General features: G+C 40.1%; 1 protein-coding gene across 1 annotated transcript in view; it reads right to left on the bottom strand.

The window, feature by feature from the left end:
- The window catches only part of LOC123361801 (ephrin type-A receptor 6), a 394507-nt gene that overhangs the window by 259344 nt on the left and 122144 nt on the right, over positions 1 to 13019 (bottom strand). The gene's annotated exons all lie outside the window — the stretch shown is intronic.

The following is a 13019-nucleotide window of genomic DNA, read 5'->3' as shown; positions in this document are numbered from 1 at the left end:
CCCCTTCTGGGCTCCGTTCCTTGCATCCTTCCCTGCTCTGGTATAGAGCACTCGGACTGAAGCTGGTTCTCCTGAACTACCCTTTCCCCTTCAGACCCTGGCTCAGGGCCTTCTACAGAAGCTTACCTGCTCCCTGTCATTCCAACTCCAGACTGACCTCACTCTCAGTCCTTTCATAAGGCCCAGGCGTCCATTAATCTATCACCTGACATTCCTTAATCCCAGCCCCACAGGCTGGGAACCAACTAATTAATTATGGCACAGGTGTGTCTGGCCCCATTTCCACTGAAAGGGAACAGTCACTCCATGATATCCTTCAGGAGCAATACATAAAAGACCCATGCCAAAATAAAAAAGGACCACAAAAAATATGTCCTAGTAGTAAATTGAAAAAAGCATTGCTTTCAAAACTGATATCTGAAAACAAACCAATTTACAGATTTAGTGCAAAAGGGTCCCCCAACCCAAACCACTGCTTCCATTAATGGCACAGCTGGCTGATGCTAGCTTAGAGTGCGTGGCAGTGGAAAATGCATCATATCAGGCTCCTTTTTTTGCTCTTAACCCTAACCCCTGTTGTGACAATTGGTCTATAACTTTGGCCTACTTAGGAGTTTACTAGGGAAAGTAGGTCAAGATATTTTCAATAAAGAATGTTGTAAACAGGTGGAAGAAAACCAGAGAAACTGAATTAGTACAAACAAAAAGGACCTATTGACATGGCTGAAAGATGATGTTGAGAATGAACTTAATAAATAAGAGAATGTAGGAAGTTATCTATGCCAAATTTGGACTTGTGGAAATGGATTTAATTGGTGAATGAAATAATGAGGGAATGAACTATACCACCCATTTCCCCCACTTTTGGAGGACTAAAAAGGAGATTTTGAGAAAAAATCCTGGCTTCCCAGCTCATCTCATCTTCTTCGACCCCCCAGACAGAAGGAACGGACCAGACCAAAGGATTTTCTTCCCAAGAAGGCGGCTAGTAGGCCCTGCTGTTGTTTAAGGAACTTTGTTTTCACTTGAGAGTCCTAAAAGTCACCATATCATGGCATCCAGTTCTCAGTCCATCAACGGGGATACAGTAACTCCTTACTTAAATTCATCCTGCTCAACATTGTGTTGTTGTTACGTTGCTGATCAATTAGGAAACATGCTCATTTTAAAGTTGTGCAATGCTCCCTTATAACGTCATTTGGCAGCCGCCGGCTTTGTCCACTGCTTGCAGGAAGAGCAGCCTGTTTCAGCTAGCTGGTGGGGGCTTGAAACCAGGGTGGACCGGCAGCCCCCCTATCAGCTCCCCGCTCCCCTAAGTTCCCTGTGCAGCAGCCACCCAGCAGGCTATTAATTGCCAGCTGTTCAGCTGTCCCTCCCCCTCTGCCTTGGAGCTGCTCCCAGAGACTCCTGCTTGCTGTGCAGAGAGGGAAGGGGGGGGGCTAATGTCAGGGTGTCCCCGTTTCCCCCTGCTCCTGCACCCCGCTTACCCCTTCTCCATATAGAGCAGGGAAGGGACATGGAGGGAGAGAGACATAGAGAGCTTGGGGCAGCAGCTGCTGTCTCAACTTCCTGATCCACTTAAAAAGACAAAGCACTTAAGAGTGGGTCAGCTTACTTAAAGGGGAAGTGTGCATCTCTCTCTCTCCCCCACATACAAGGTGTGTGTATGTCTCTGTCTGCTATGCTGTTTCCCCTCCCTTGTATTCCTGCTGCCTTGTGTGAGAGGCTACTTTAACAATGTGTTAACCCTTGAGGGCTCAGCTGAGTGCTAATTCATCATTTAGCAGCAAATATCCCTCGCTCTTCCACCCTCTAACTTCACCACCTAAACCAAGCTTCACAATCATCATAGCTGTGAACAGTATTAAACTGTTTGTTTAAAACGTAGACTGTGTGTATATCTATATAATATATAGTTTTTTTGTCTTGTGAAAAAAATTTCCCTGGAACCTAATCCCCTCATTTACATTAATTCTTATGGGGAAATTGGTTTCACTTAAAGTTGCATTTTTCAGAAACATAACTGCAACGTTATGTGAGGAGTTACTGTACTCTGATGTTCCAAAGAGATTTGCACCAAAATAGCCAGATCCTTAGCCCTGTGTTCTTTTTGCAGTGCTGGAGTAGTGCAAAGGGGCAGAAAGCAGGCTTGAACAGCTAGTTAGGGATTCCTCATGCACTGACAGCTCATACCTTGGATAGACTCAGAAGCACTCACCCTCTGTTACTCAGCAGCAGAATATTGCATTACAGTTTGGGATACATTTCTTGGGATTCTACTTACACATACACTTCAATGATTGCCTTTTTATTGGGGAACACTCCTCTCAAAGACATAGCATTTACTGGTCCTTGCAAGCATTCCACTGTGCAACAGGTGAGAGGCTGACATTTTGAAAGTATAGGCAAAAATGCTCTCAATCAGTGGATGAACTGTTGCCAACTCCCTTGCCATAGCACTTCCTTTCCTATCACCGTTTCTGATGCTCATCAAGCTTGCTCTGTCTGAAGCAGAGGGAAAAGAAATCCGTGTCCTTAACCAGGCTGGATATAAACAGATTTAATGACCTTACAAAGCCATTTGGACTTGGGGCCCTCAGTGGTAAGGACCAAGATCCTATGCACAACATTCTTCACCCTCCCACCTGTCTCAAATTTTATGGCACATCAGCTGAGTGTTGGAAAGGTGAGGGAGCCGTACATATAAAAGTCTGAAACTGCATGTTCATGGAGGAAGTTATTAGACTGGTGGATGGAAGATTCCTATTAAAAATAAAGGAAGGGATGACCAATGATGTTTTTCTGTGCGGCCTGTGATGTGGGTGGGGGGGTGGGAGGGGGAGGGAAGCGGGGAGAGACAATATCCGGATTCATCAGCAGGCTCTGGTTATCACAGCAGAGCTGTTAATCAGCATGAAATGGGACATATTCCATCCAACATGGCATTGAAACATAAGCAGTAAATGTCACTCTAGCATTGGTGGAAGCCCTATGAACTGGGGACAGCCTGTGGTTGCAGGTTTGCCTGAAGAAGCTTTGTCCTCAATCAACCTCCTAATGTTACCTTGTAATTTGTATAAGTTAATTGAAAATAGAATTTGAGATTACAAAGGCATAATTTATTATAGCAAGGTGTCATTATGGAAGCAGTTTAATAAGTAAACCTTATTTAGCACAGCCACTTCATGGTCAAACGAGAATCAAATTGCTGTGCAGAATTTCCTACTGTTAAATTGGTCTTTGAAGTTTGAAATGAAATAAACAAGAAAATAAGCATTAGCAAATCTTTAAACGTTCCCTCTCATGATTTGCTTTTTATACTGGTATATACAAAAACCAAAATATAATGTACATTCATTTAAGCAACTCCCCACTATTCTTGTATACATCAGAACATGCAAGTCTATTGAATTGTAATTCATCTTCTGTCAAACAATACTATATAGGTCCAAAATAAGCTTTTACTTTAGCAAGGAAATCAAGAGTATTTTATCTGAACATCTTCTCTGAACCTGCTGTAAAAGCTATGTTTGTTAGCATTTGCTGAGAATGTCAGAGTGAGTTATTGTAATTTAAAATCTTCAGTTAATATGCATAAATGCACGTAGGCACATTGACCATTTATTTAGAATATGCCTATCCTAACAATTTCCTCCAAATATTTCTTTTTTTACATAGTATTTTATAAATCAACAATATATTATATAAATTTGACTCTGAAGTAATTTACTTACTTACATCAGAAATAAATAAAGCATATTCATGCCAGGGCAATTCCAAGACTGTTATCTGGTATGGCTTTCATGAGGCATTATTATAAAACTGATTATCTTGTTTTCTTCTCTATTTGGCAATATTTCCAAATGTAGCCTAATAATGACTGCTTATGGTGTTTTTAAAGTTTAATGTGCATACCTATGCACAAAAACCATAAGCATTTCTGAAACTATTGCCTACAGGACTGGATAGCTCACAAGACTCACATGGAGCTTGTTCAAATCAATGGGTTACTGTACATGTGGAAGTGTTTCTCATTGTCAATCAGTAAAAATGTTGTTACCATCTAGTGCTAGTTAGGTGGCCTTTGTGAAATGAACGAGCTGCCCAAATTCAGTTTCTAGCCAACCAGTATCTATATCAGATTTGGCAATACTCAGTACCCCGGAGGACAGTATTAGCCCAGTAGCCTAAGACAGAATGGAACAAGGCAGAGGTAAGTTTTAGACGTATCAGCACTCTAGGCAAAGTCTTCTTTTAATATCCCAGGTCCCGGTTTCCTCCTAAGTAAACAAAGTTTAACACCAGGTCCTCAATTTAACAAATGGGTGATGAGGACTGGCATCATTGGCAGAGTGCAGGTGGGCATCAATGTATCGATTGTTTATGAGATGATAGAAAAAGCAGGGTAGATTATGATGGGCCTTAAAAGCCCAATATATTACTATGTGTAGCGCAGCTGAGTGTTTTCTCTGCCAATATGCTGTTATACATAAACTTGTAACTCTCAAAGCCACTTCTAGCCAGTTCTAGGGAATGATGATACATGGGAAAAGATGTCAGGACTAAGCATTTCACACATACCTCATCATTATGGCTTACAATATGTCTTAGCTATGGACACTGCACTGAAGTGGAGAAAATGAAATCGTCAACGCACAAAGACTCCACAAGTGGAATCCTGGCTACATGAAAATGCCCATTGACTTCAATGGGGTTAGAATTTTACTCCACAAGTGCAGTGTAACTGTGACACTACATTGGAATCTGACATAGATTATGTTTTTTAAACATGGAAAATTGGTTTGAACATTGAAAACATTTTCTACATATCTTCTCTTACTAAAAAAATGTTTGCTTACTTCCTACAGATTTTAAATGACTAACAAATACTTTGAAATTATTATTTTCATGCACAAATTGGCAATTGGACACAGTTTATAAAGCATGAATGAGCTGACACTTGCAAACAGCAGGGGTTTTAGGCAGCATCGGTTTAAAAGGAATAAATCTTTTCACACATACTAGATTACTTTTTAATAGAATTACAAAATTAGTGGATGAGGAGAATGTTGCAGCTGTAATATACTTGGATTTTAGTAAACCATTTGATACCATGTCATGAAATCTTAACTGAAAAATTAATTCTAATTGTCTTGAATAAAACTACTATTGTGTGGATTGAAAACAAGCTAAACAACCATAAAGAAGGGTTAATAAATGGCAATTTATCAGGCTGGAGTGAAGTGTCCTATGGGGTACCAAAGAGATTGGTGTTAAAAAGTCTTATTTAACATTTAATTAGTGATCTTCAAGCAGGGAAAACTTCAAATAGCGAAATTCATATAAGACGCTAACGTGGAAAGAGTTGAGAAGATGATGAGGAAGAGAGAGAATACAGCGTGATCGAGAAAGATCAGATTCATGTGTTAACAATAACAAATGGACATCAACTTGGAAAAAATGCAAGCTAAAATATCTGAAGTAAATAATCCAAAATAAATGGAAGGGAGAAAAACCTGGTAAATAGTAATCTGATATAGATCCAGAGATGATAATGGACATTACTAGAAGGATATTGAGAAATTGGAAAAAGGAAAAAGAAAATCAAGCAGTATGGGGCTTAAAGGATTCACTCATGAGGAAAGGTTAAGAGCTAAATATGTATCACTTCACAGAAAGGAGAAAGACAGGCATAGTAACAGTGTAAAAATGAAAAAAAATCTACAAATACCTGAAAGATGTAAACTCTACAGAGGGAGTGGAATTACTCAGGGCTTGCCTTCATGGGGTTTTTAGTCCACACCAGTGAGTTGTTCACGAAATGGCCTGTGTGGATGATGCTGGCACACGCTAGAAATTCCCTAGTGTGCATTAACGTAGTACTGTTTAAAATGGGACTATGTTAGCAACATGCACCAGGGAAGCTGGGAATAGGTGACAGGGGATGGATCACTTGATTATTACCTGTTCTGTTCATTCCCTCTGGGGCACCTGGCATTCGCCACTGTCGGAAGCCAGGATACTGGGCTAGATGGACCTTTGGTCTGACCCAGTATGGCTGCTCTTATGTTCTTAATATTTAGTGTATACAAGCAGGATCCACACAGGCCAGTTAGTGCATAACATGCTGGTGTGGACTAAAGCACCATGTAGACAAGCCCTAGTGTACCTCTCTGGAGAATAAACAAAATGAATGGGATCAGATGAACAGGAAAATTTAGGCAAAATATCAGAAAAAAAATCCTGATTGTGAGACTGTATTTAATGCCCCCTCAACCCAATCCCCTCCACAGCTCATCATCATTAACATAGAAATATACAAAAAGTACCCTACTTAATTTAAGAAGTTTTCTTCTCAGCTTTATACCCAACCAGGGCGAAAGTTTGCAGCAAAGCTCTCAACTGGAGTAGGCCTTTACCTACTTTCATGCTACCACTAACAGAGCCTAAGCTTTTCTGCGAGAGAACCACTGGCTGTGCAAAACAGCTCGTTAGCATTTAAAAGCTTTTCTCCCTTCACTCCAAAAAAATAAGATTTGTTGAGTTGCTCCTCTGATGACAAGGAAATTGCTACTCTTGATGTAGCCATTTGGCTTGATCAACTTCAAGTGAAATGATAGTCGCTGCTCTACACCAGCTATATGAAAGAAGAAGAGGGCTCCAAAAAAATATCAAACAAAAACAAAAAAACAAGTAAACTTTATGCTGCAGCTACCCAGATAACCCATCACCATATTTCAATATATAATTCTTAAATCCATACACTCTAATTCAGCACTATATTCTCTGTTATAAAAAGTTCTAGCTCTGGCTGCATCTCCATTACCAGGAGTGCAAAGAGGCGACTCGGGGTAAGTTATAACAGTCCATGTCTTACAGGCATACTGTTGAATAACATACAATCACTTTTTAACAACCAACAAAATAAGGTTCCTTTGAACAGTACATTGTCACCATCCCTTTATTTTCCCCTTGAAATAAGACTTTTCAATATTCAAAATTCCCCTTAAAGCAGTGTTTCTCAAACTGGGCCGCGCCCAGCAGCTTCCAGCAGCTCCCATTGGCCTGGAGCAGCGAACCGCGGCCAGTGGGAGCCGCGATCGGCCGGACCTGCAGACGGGGCAGGTAAACAAACTGGCCCGGCCCACCAGGGGCTTTCCCTGCACAAGCAGCGACCCCAGTTTGAGAAACACTGCCTTAAAGGCATAATGCTATGCATTTCAGATGTCCCTCTTTGCCCAGTATACTGCCCTATCTTGTGATAAGACTTGCAGGTTTCAGAATTCAATCAGATCACACCAAAAAAAAGAAAAGTCCGTTGACCAACAAAATTAAAACTAAAACCTTATCTATTCATACTCATATATCCTACCTACATACTAACAATGACCAGGGCTTCAGTCCCATGCATCTCTACCATTCTGGCCTTGGTGTCATTTTATGCAATAGGCTACATTCCCAGGTATGATCTGTCTCCTTTGTGCTCTAATAGCCTGGCTTGTGTAGACCAGCCCACTGAATCAGTGAGCTGTAACTGTGGAGCAGATCTTGGATACAGAAAAGAATTTGCCCTGCATGTGTAGCAATTTCTTAAATTCCAAATATAGAATATTATCCTACCATAGTTAGATAATGGCCCTCATGACTCATATATATGAGAGACAGTTACAATAGCTAACCATGCTTTTACATATACTGTACAGAAAATGAGCACTAGAAAAATGTGTTTCAATAGGAAAATTAAAAATGAAAACAAAATAGTCATTTAAATTAGCCATTGATATTGACTGTATGAAAATATTTGTGGTGTTTGCATTAAAATAATTCTGCACATACAACTTTTCCACAAGGTTAATGATAACAAATCGGCCATTTATCCATCACAGTTTTTCACACAAAAAATGTACTTGTTATCGCTTTGAGGAATCCAGATTCTTGGCATTAATTTGCTGAACTATCATGCTAGCTCTATAATAAATCAGAATTTTCCATGCTTCATTAATGACCATGATCACAAATTATTTGTGGGGTTGATTTAGTTACTCAAACAGCAGATGGTCAGAAATGATGTGATTGAGGATGTGACACTGCTCAGATAGCTCTGGTTGATCTTTCCTTGAATATGTTTTTCCAGAAATTCCCAATTTGACTAAAGGCATAAAACAGATTTTTGGCACAAAGGCTAAAGCCATTTATTGATAATAACTAACATATTAAGCTCTGGATAACGGGAGAGAAGACATGGAGAAACAGCTGCTCTGAGCATGAACTTCCTTGAGAGCAACCACATTGAGTTTCCCAATGTGTACCATATGTCTTCACCTCTATAGGACTCACCTCCCATTGATTAGACAGTCTCCAGTGCATAATCAGGAAATTCAGAGATGGGTGTGTATGTCCAAAGAGCAGTATGCTTCTTCATTTCTTAGCGTTGCTTGCCCATGCTCAGATACCTTCTACTGCCGTATCAGAAAAATGCTGAAAGCACCAACTTTTCAGCCACTAAAAGAAGCCCCTAGAAGAATGCAAGAAAACTCTAGAGGAAACTCTGAAAGACACCAGGAAATAATCTGAGTTACTCACAAGGGCCCTGACCTCTGTTTGGTCCATGCCTTACCTCTTCCTCTTGAGATGGCAAACTGGAGCCAGAGGGCAAGCAAAGAAAAATCTCTGGGTTCTTTTTATAATAGGTGAGTGGTAGGATGGGTAAGTAAGATGCCACCAGTCAAGTGGCCATTTTCGCAACTGAGCCCCTGCTACTTGCCTATGCTCTCTCCAGGACCCTCTGCAGCTCCAGTAATGTAGCTCTTTGGAGATGTCTATACTGCAAAAAACAAGGTGTGCTCTTAATTTGGGTTAGCTAATCTGCATTATTTAGCTAACTGAGGTTACAAAACACAGCAATTCAGCTTTTAACTTGGGTTAGCAGCTTGAGTTGAAGGCTAAAGGGCAGCCTTGAGCTGATAACCTGAGTTAAAAGCCAAGTTGCTCTGTCTTCACTGCAATTGTAACCTGAGTTAGCTAATGCAGATTAGCTAACCCTATTTAAGAACTCACTTTTTTTTTCCAGAATGGACATAACCCTAGTCTGCAAGTACCTTCTATGCTGAGTTGACCCAATTCTGATCCCAGTTACACCCATTCAACCTGAATGGATTCAATGGGGTTCCACAAATGAAAGAGGGCAGAACATGCTGTTGGGATGAAGGGATATTTCAAAGATAATATTTATCACATACAAGCTCTGAATCATTTAAATGTATATACAAGATTCTCTCTCACACATACACAAAGCACTGCATTAACATGGAATTAAAGATGGTGAACCTCAATTGATAAAGAACTCAAATAAAATATAGGAAATTCTGACTTAAGGTTCTTCCTTAAACTAGAAAAACATTTATTCTTTAACATGCAGATAAAAAATGCACTCATTACTTAAAATACCAATACAACAACAACCCACTAAAAAGGTAATTTTAGACATGACCCTATTGTATTCCATAGACTCACGCAATGTCATAAACTTATTAAATAATAATGACATCTCAATTTTTAAAAGATACATTAACTATTTCATAACACACTCAGAAAGGTGAACTCTCACAAAGAAAGAAAGCAGTTTAGTGCACATTCAATTCTATCAAGGATGTCCTCCAAGGAAAAATCAACAACGCAACACACGCCAGCCTCTTCAACTCAACAGTACTGCCAGCAATGTTGTACGGCAGTGTTTCTCAAACTGGGGTCACCGCTTGTGTAGGGAAAGCCCCTGGCGGGCTGGGATGGTTTGTTTACCTGCCCCATCCGCAAGCCTGGCCGATTGCGGCTCCCATTGGCCGCGGTCCACTGCTCCAGGCCAATGGGGGCTGCGGGAAGCAGTGTGGGCTGAGGGACTTGCTGGCTGATGCTTCCAGCAGCCCCCATTGGCCTGCAGCAGTGAACCTGCGGACACAGCAGATAAACAAACCGGCCTGGCCTGCCACGGGCTTTCCCTGCAAAAGCAGCAACCCCAGTTTGAGAAATACTGTTGTACAGCAACGAAACATGGGCGCTGACAAAGACAGAGGAGCAGCAACTGTCTGTCACAGAGAGGACAATGGAAAGAAGAATTCTGGGAATTTCAATCTGCAACCGAGTCCCCAGTGAAGTGACAGCAGAGTGGAGTGCAGGACATCATTGCAGATAGCAGGCATAGTAAAATGCGATGGACCAGGCATATAGTAAGGCTGACAATCAATGGGCTGCAGCTGTAGCCGAGTGGTACCCACAGGAACTGAAATGACCACTCAGCCGACCTCCACAGAAATGGGCAGATTTTATCGTGAAAAGACATAGCTGCACATAGAGAAGGAAGGCCAGGATACAAGAAGAATGGAAGATGTGTTGTGATCGGTGTGATCTATATGAGGACTGAAGGACCGATCGATCAAGGTAATAACACACTCTTACATATGAGTTATTTTCTGCCATATATGTAGGTATAGCAATGTTATGACGTTTGCATCTAGATTTCAGAGGTGCTACTGTCTGGTGTTTTAATAGTAAAGTAACTTGTGGTATATAGAAGGGAACACATACCGTGAACTACAAATTCCAGAATAATAGTGTCGACTACTTCATGTCATTTTTTACAAGTATACATTCCTGAATGCAAAAACTGATCTAGAATGGCTACAGGGCAATATTTCTTGGTGTACTGCAGTAATTGGGGCTAGAGGTTGTCCAAGACTCAGAGACAATATATGATATATTTTGATATTTAAACACCTTGATAAAATAATGTAAGCCACACCATAGCTTTTGAAGATACTTTTAAATTCAGCATAATCATTTGCTGCATAACTATTGTTAGAATAATATATCAGATACTTTCTTTAATTGTTCTTTGCTTTGTTTAAAATGTCACATATGAAGCTAGAGCCTATATTCTATTATTAGTGTCTGCACCACGTGACCACCTGTCTATTTATGTTCCAGATAACAATAAAAACTCTACACTTGAGAATTGCTTATGAAGTTACTTAAACCTGTTCTGTACTTTAAAAGTTAACATGTGAACATGATTATGTTTTCATAAAAACTATACAAAATAAGCAATGTAACATACAAACTTTTCAAGTATGGTCAGAGTTGAAGCTATTTCTACAGTCTGTGAAATAACCTTAACTCAGGGTTTATTGTATTTTTATTGGTTTTTTTTAATAGATGGAGTTTAGCAACCTTAACTTCATGTTACTGCAGCTTTTGATTTGAATTTTGTCCATTTTTCATGAGAGTTTTATAAAAGTTAAACAAAAACACAAATATGACGATGAATGCACATTTTGAGATCTTATTCAAACTTGTCAGTTTACTGATTGCTTTTCTTTTATTCATAATATTTCAGTGTGTACAGTAATGCATGAGGACATATTACACAAAACTTTAATGTGAGAGGATGACAGGAAGCCAACAGAGCATGGACAGGGACATAAGATACTTTATCTGAACCCAGTAATCCAGTGTGTGTGTATGGTCTCTGTAGCAAGGAGTTCACTTGTCCTAGCAACAAATCAGCCAGAGATGTCTTCTGAGTGCACTCACCAGTGCCTTTTATTTATAGACTGCTGCAAACTAGCAACCTGGGAGACAGCTACAGTAGCTTCTCCAGCCAGCAGAGATGCACAGCCCTTGGCTCCTCCTTTTCCTTTCTCCTTCCCCCTCCTTCCTGCCTTCCTGCCAGCCTTATATAGCCCCCCCGGCTAATGAGGCCCACAGGTGCTTCCCTTCTAGCAATTAGATGTGGCATACTCAGCCAGTCCTAATTAATGCTTCTTAATTGGAGCTGGGCTAACAGAGGGCTGGCTCAGCACCCTGTTACAGTCCCATAATGATAGTAAAACAGAGCTGTTCTAAAATCTGGTGTGCAAGTACAGTTGAGGAATGATGGTAATAGAAGAACTCATCTGGAACCATCTGCATGTGTATAGTTCCAATATTATGTTGCTAAGAGCGGTTGAGAAAACAGCTGCACATGCATAACCCAGATATTACAGTAAAGTTAGGACTGATGTGAAAACAGCTACTATTGTATATTCCCCAGCATTATCTTAATGGTACAATCTAGGTACATCAGTGTGAAGTATTCACAAAATGCTGGGGACTATATAAGCATAGCTGTTTCCACATCAGCTCTAGCCTGATCGTAGCTAGGCTAATCAGTGAACATTTCTAGTCCTAGTATTATGATAACGGGACAGCTAATGAGAATCCAGCAGCACGTCTTTTATTTCCTGGACATTAGATATTGGTAATGGAACGGTGAAACATATTACAAAAAGTAATTATTCAAAAACAACAACAACCCACAGCCATGGAGTGACACCAAGTAGTAACTTTACAATTATGATTAATTAATGTTAGTGCTTGTGGGCCAGATAAATAAAACTGATTTTTAAAGACGCATTACATTTTTTTTCTTCATGTTGTTACTACAGGGTAGAGTTAAGGCTATTTGAATGCCTTAACTGTGCAGTTTCTCACCTTTTACATGTTTGGATTTCTTTAAGTTTAACATTTAGATCTGATTTTCCTCTTAACATAGTTTTTTGTTTGGGAATGTTTGTGTTTTTAAATTATTAATAAATAAGAAAGGCAAAGAGAATGCTGCCAGGTGATGTATCTAATTATTTGAAGATATCTTTTAAATCTTTTTTTTTAGATCCATATTCACTGGTACGTTCTGGCTTCTTTGTGCTGCTCTACAGCATTGCAAAGCAGCTCGTGCACACTGCTCAATTCAGTTGGGTTTTTGCTGCTGTGTGTAACCCATACTAACATGATGTGGTTCTTTGTTCCCCTCTAGTGACTAGAACATGTATAGAGGTTTGAGTCTGCTACCGCCTCCACATTAAAACCTGGTCCTTCAAGCAATGGAAGCTCCTAAGGAAAGGCTTAATGGGTAGGCCATAGATGCTATATTAAGGCTACTACTGCTATTTGGTTACAAGAGATGGTTCTTTAGCTCAAGCAGCAAG

The sequence above is a fragment of the Mauremys mutica genome, chromosome 1, assembly GCF_020497125.1.
Source record: "Mauremys mutica isolate MM-2020 ecotype Southern chromosome 1, ASM2049712v1, whole genome shotgun sequence".
NCBI lineage: Eukaryota > Metazoa > Chordata > Testudines > Geoemydidae > Mauremys > Mauremys mutica.
Note: the sequence above shows the minus strand (reverse complement) of the source record. Positions and strands in the feature narration are given on the sequence as shown.